The following is a 5,911-nucleotide window of genomic DNA, read 5'->3' as shown; positions in this document are numbered from 1 at the left end:
CCAGTATTGACACTTCTTACACTTTATATTTCTCCATATTCCCAACATGTATATGACAGGGGAGAATTGATGGTCATCTATAAGCTTCAAAGATACATCAAGCAAGCCTGAACCACAACCTGAGCCTAGAGGCAGATTCAACCATCCCCGAATTTAGAGTTGTAACCAAAGAAAGAGCAATGCCTTATGAACATTTTTTTGGTCTAGTGTTGGTGGTCATCCTTAAACCACCACTATTTGAGAACTCAAGTTCTCCCACCTTATACCATCATTTTAGAGAGCACTGTCAACCTAATTCTGTCATGCATTTTTTGTATTTCAACTCTCTTCGTGGACTCATATATACACCTTCAGATTAAGGGGGAGGGGGGAGGATGTCAAACACCTAATTTTCTAATGGTTATGGTGTCAAATATGAATGATCATTGGAGTCTAAGAGACCACTTGGCATATGAAACAAAGGGTTAGAAAAAATGTATTTATATGTATATATTTATGAATAATAACCATTGAACGATTTATCAATTCTATCTGTAATTTAATGCGTTTCTAGCATATATATATATATATATATATATATATATATATATAGGTAATTTGAAAAATAAATTTAAAGCTCATTTAAAAGAAACAAAATATATATATTTTTTTAATTAGTAAAAAAAGTAATTACAAAAATGTAAATAATAAAATAACAAAACAAATAAAGTTATAAAATGTAGATATATTCAAAACCACAAATTATGAGAGGGAAATAATTTTTTGGGACTTTTTTAAGAAAAACAATTATATTAATTAAAAAAAAAACTTATTAATTAAAAACTTAAACAACAACATTAAAAAACAACAACAACAAAAACCACTTTTTTTTATAAAAAAAATAAAAGTAAATAAAAGATTGATGATGATGATGATGATTAATGTTCATTGAGGCCAATGTGGTCTATCAGATCTTAAGAAAGCAAGAGATTGATTAAGACTTTTTAACATTTTGTTTCTATTATCAGAAAGAAGGAAAAGAAGCATTCATAGATCATTATAGTTTTGCTAACTTAACAAATCAAGAAGGTTGACAGTGTGGAAATTTTTTTGGAATTGTGAATGGATGTGAGAAAGAGTTATGAAATCCAAGATAAAGTTATTTTCATCTTCAACCCTCTTAGTATCACAAAGGTGATAGATTATTTCATCTCAAGGTGTTTTATGAATGTACCAATGCCCAATTTCACTTTGAAGCTCATGAGAATTTGTTCTTATCTTCATAATTTTCATTTTCGTCATAGCACTAGTCAAGACAAAAAGATAATTTTGGTTAGCAAGAGTGGGGTTTATCACCTCCTTATAATACCTTAGATTCCTTTCCCTTCCAATTCTTTATCTTCCATTCCCTTGCTTTCAATGCGGGAAAGGTTAGCTTCAATCAAGACAATAGGGTAAGGAGTGTTTCCTTTAATATTGAGGTTGTAGGTTATATATTGTTTTTGGATCAACTCGATCTTCCTCCACAATTCTCCAGATATTGTGCAACCACGAACCTCACAGCCATATAAAATAACAGGGATGATGACAGTCTCAAAGAGTTTTTTCTTACTCAAAACCCAAAGATAAGTCGACTTACAACTATTTTCAAACTCTTAATTTTTTAGCCCCCATTATTTTTCCATTTATAGTATATTTAATTTTTTTTTAATTTTAATACAAATTTAATTTTAGTTATTCAAAATTTTGGTTTTCATTTTTTAATTTACAATTATTTTGAAAATATATTAATATTTTTTGAATTTCTTTTTGAAAATTACATTTTAATTATTTATTTTATTTATTTTTACTAAATTTAATTTTTAATTTCTTTCCCATTATTTAGTTTATTTAAAAAAAATGGCGGTTTTATTTATTGTTTTTATTTTTATTGTTTTTTATTTTTTATTAGCATTTTGTATTTTTACTTTTTTTCTTAAAGATTAATATTTTATTTCATTTTTTATTTTTTATTTAGTTATTTTGCCTCTTTAAAAGTTGATTTCTCTCTTTTTTTTTTCCTTCTAAAATTAGGTTTCATAATTATTTTTTAGAATAAAAAGGTGATTTTTTTTTTAATTGATTCTTCCTCTCCAAAAATCAAAATTTTTAAATAAAAATTATTAAAAAAAAAATTAATAATTAAACAAAAATTATGTAATGTCAATTATAGATTCATAGTCCATTTTATGTTATTTTTTGTCTTCATGGTACCAATCCCCAAGGTTGTAATATCAATTAACTGACAATTTTAACCCCAAAAATAAAATAAATGTTAGGAACCTTTAAAAAAACACTTAAAAACAAGGATAAAAAATAATAGAAAGGTAGAAAAACTTGAAGTGCTAAGTTTTAGGGGTTTTCATGGTCATCATATTTGGACTTTAATGTCCTCATTGAAAAATATTTGAATTTGAACCCTAGAAAAATGGGGTTGATGCTACATCATTGATTTTGCATTTCAATGTGTTTTTTCATGCCTTTCATAATGAAGATATTTAGTCTATAATGCCATGATTGAGAAAATATTTTAATTTTAACGTTGAAAAAAAATAGAGGTAATGTTTCATTACCAATTTTACATTTCAACATGGTTTTTCAAGTCTTTAGTAATCATGATACTTTGTCTTTAATGCCATGGTAAAAAAAATTATAATTTTAACCTCAAAATGAAAAAAAAATGATGTTGTTGTTAGAAACACTGAGAGGGAGGGTGAATTAGTATTTCATTTCCAATTAAAATTTATGCATTCATTTTAATTCATTTGATCCATTACTTCATTAACAGATCATGATATTATAGATTATAGTGTATTCAGTAAACCATGAACATCAGTAAGTGCAAGAACATGTAAACAATAAACATATCAACACATCAATCACATATGGAAACCGAGAGTTTAGGTGGAAACCCAATGTGGGAGAAATCTATTGTTGTTTTCGTTGTTTTGTATTTTTTTATTATAAAAAAAATTCTTCATTACATCATGGTCTTGTACTGACACATATTCTGGCTAGCATGCTAGCTCCGACCTATAGGAGGCTACAACCTCCTCTCGTTCTCCAACAGCCACTAGAAGGGGGCTACAACCCTATGATCAATTTACTAGATCCTACCGAAATGAGGCTCCTTCCCCCTTACTGAACGCTACAACCCTCAGCTCCTCGTGGACCACATTTCATAATTTTCATACAGGATCCAACTATCAATCAATCATCAAAACATGTAGGCCACCTTTCATCATATTTTCAAACTAAACTCACATCCTACAATAAGCTCAAACCAAAACTAAATATTGAATCACTAAAGCACTATAAACCAATTGAGTCAATCATCAAACTACTAGACACTAAAAAAAAACAATCAAAACTAATATTGCAACTAATACCAATCATTAAATGACAAATCTGAATACAAGCATCCCAAGCACTAAAATTCCAACTAGTCTCATAAAAATTCTAATGTTAAACCAATGAATACCAACTAAAGTAAGCCAACCAACCACATCAAACCAATATACCAGAATTGAACCAACACTGAATACTAATCTGCTAATAATGAATATTATCCCAATGAAATGATAAACTGTCAAGTACCAAGGTTGTTCATCATTCACTAATTTTCTAAGATTGTCAAGTACCATTTCAAGGCCAATAGCCAAGTCAAACATATCTCATGTTCATCATAAGGAAATCATAGATCCATGTCATAACTCTAACTGCCAAGTGGCAAGTCATATATAACATCAATGAACTACGAAATTGTCAAGTGCCATGCATACAACCAATTTAATCTCAAGGGAACATATTAATATACAACATTATGTAGTGTTGGGTGTGGAGCTTGATTATTTTCTTTATTTAGAGGTATCACTGCATTGGACCCCAGTTTGTAGTGTGGCAGTAGTGCCGCCCGTAATATTTGCATTACAAAGGGGGTCTCATGAGGGGGAGGAGTAGTGATCTCTAGGAGCCCCCACAGCAGGGGATTAGGGGTAGGGGCAACACCCCCGAAGCTAAAAATAGATGTAAAATTTCCTTGTAAAATGTTGTAGTTTCGTAGTGAATTCGGTCCGTTCATTAGGTGGAGACCTAATGATAGAAGTTATGTTTAATTTAGCATTTTTTTCCCTAGAAGGCAACCCATGGCTATATATGAGGGAATTGTATTGCATCTGTGTAGATTTGTATTCTGAGTGAGAATGAGAGTGGAGATTGTGGGAGAGTGAAGAGGTAATTATAGTGGATCTGTTGTAGGTTGTATCTCTTCAGTTTGATGGATAATATAAAAGGAAGGACCGGCTGTTTCCATGGACATAGCCCAAATTAGATGAACCAAATATATTTGTGTCTCTCTTGTTTTATGTGTTTTCTCTGTTTATATTTCTACAATATATTTTATGTGTTCCATTGCTCCATATTATATAATTTTCTAACAACTGGTATTCAAGCCGAAAGGCCTATTTGGCTGTTAAACTTGCAGGAGAGAAGGGTTCCTGGTTCAAGTGGGAGCAATGGCATAAGATGGTAGGCTTAGGATTGAAACATTTAACATCCAAAACTACCAGCAATGGAAGATGCAGATGGAAGATTATCTATACCAGAAAGATTTGTATAGACCATTGAGCGGAAAGACAAATAAGCCAATGAGTATGACAAACACAAAATGTGATATTCTTGACAAAAAGGCACTTGGAACAATACGAATGTGTCTAGCGGCGTCGGTAGCGTTTAATATCTCAAAGGTAAAGACAACAAAGGGATTAATGTCGACATTGGGCAAATTATATGAAAGAACCTCAGCCTCAAATAAGGTATTTCTTATGAAGCATTTATTTAACATGAAGATGTTAGAAGGTGGATTTGTTAGTAATCATTTAAATGAATTTAATACGGTTACGAGCCAGTTAAGTTCTATAGGGGTAAATTTTTATGATGAAGTTAGGTATCTGTTATTTCTATTCTCATTGCAGAAATTTGGAATGGTTTAGTTATGGCCATTAGTAACTATGTTTCTAGATCTAGTACTTTAAATATTGATGATGTTGTTGTTGCAATCCTTGGCGAGGAAATGTGACGGAAAAGCTTCAGTGAGACATCAGGTAATGCTTTGATTGCAGAGACTAGGGGAAGAAAAATGGAAAGAGGAAAGAGCCTAGGATATCACAGTAAGTCAAGGAAAGCCAGATCTAAGTCCAGATCAGGGATAGTGTGCTGGAAATGTGGGAAGAAAGGACACCTGAAGAAAGACTGCAAGTCTCGGAAGGGAAAAGAAGGAGACACACAGCAAGAAAACAATCATGAAGTGAATGTTACAGGTGATGCGTTGCAATATGCTTTGATTATTTCATTAGAAAATATTATTGATGCTCGGGTGGTAGATTTACGGGCCTCATTCCATGCCACACCTGATAGGAAACATTTTCATGATTATGTTCAAGGATATTTTGGACAGGTTCGATTGGGTGATGATAAACCCTGTAAAATCATTGGAATGGGTACAATTTTCATAAAACAACAGAATGGCAATAAATAGATATTGAAGGAGGTAAGGCATGTTCCAGATCTGAAGAAAAATTTGATTTCAACAAGGTAGTTGGGAGGTGAAGGTTGTGTAATAACGTTTATAGATAAAACCTGGAAGGTCACTAAAGGAGCCCTGGTAATAGCAAAAGGAGAAAAGGTTGGTATAGTTTATTTATGCAATGGTATTTCTAATTCTGTTAATGCTTTAACCTCTACAGGAGAAGATATGGCATTGTGGCATCATAGGATTTGGCACATGAGCGAGAAGGGGATGTAAACTCTTCAATCAAGAAATTTGTTGCCAGGTTTGAAGCATGTTGATTTAAAATTTTGTGATAATTGTGTTATTGGAAAACATAAGAGAGTC

This window comes from Pinus tabuliformis, chromosome 5_2 (genome assembly GCF_031772625.1).
Source record: "Pinus tabuliformis cultivar Carrire ecotype Pingquan chromosome 5_2, CPIR1, whole genome shotgun sequence".
Lineage (NCBI taxonomy): Eukaryota > Viridiplantae > Streptophyta > Pinopsida > Pinales > Pinaceae > Pinus > Pinus tabuliformis.
The sequence above is the reverse complement of the archived record's forward strand: the minus strand, read 5'-3'. Positions refer to the sequence as shown.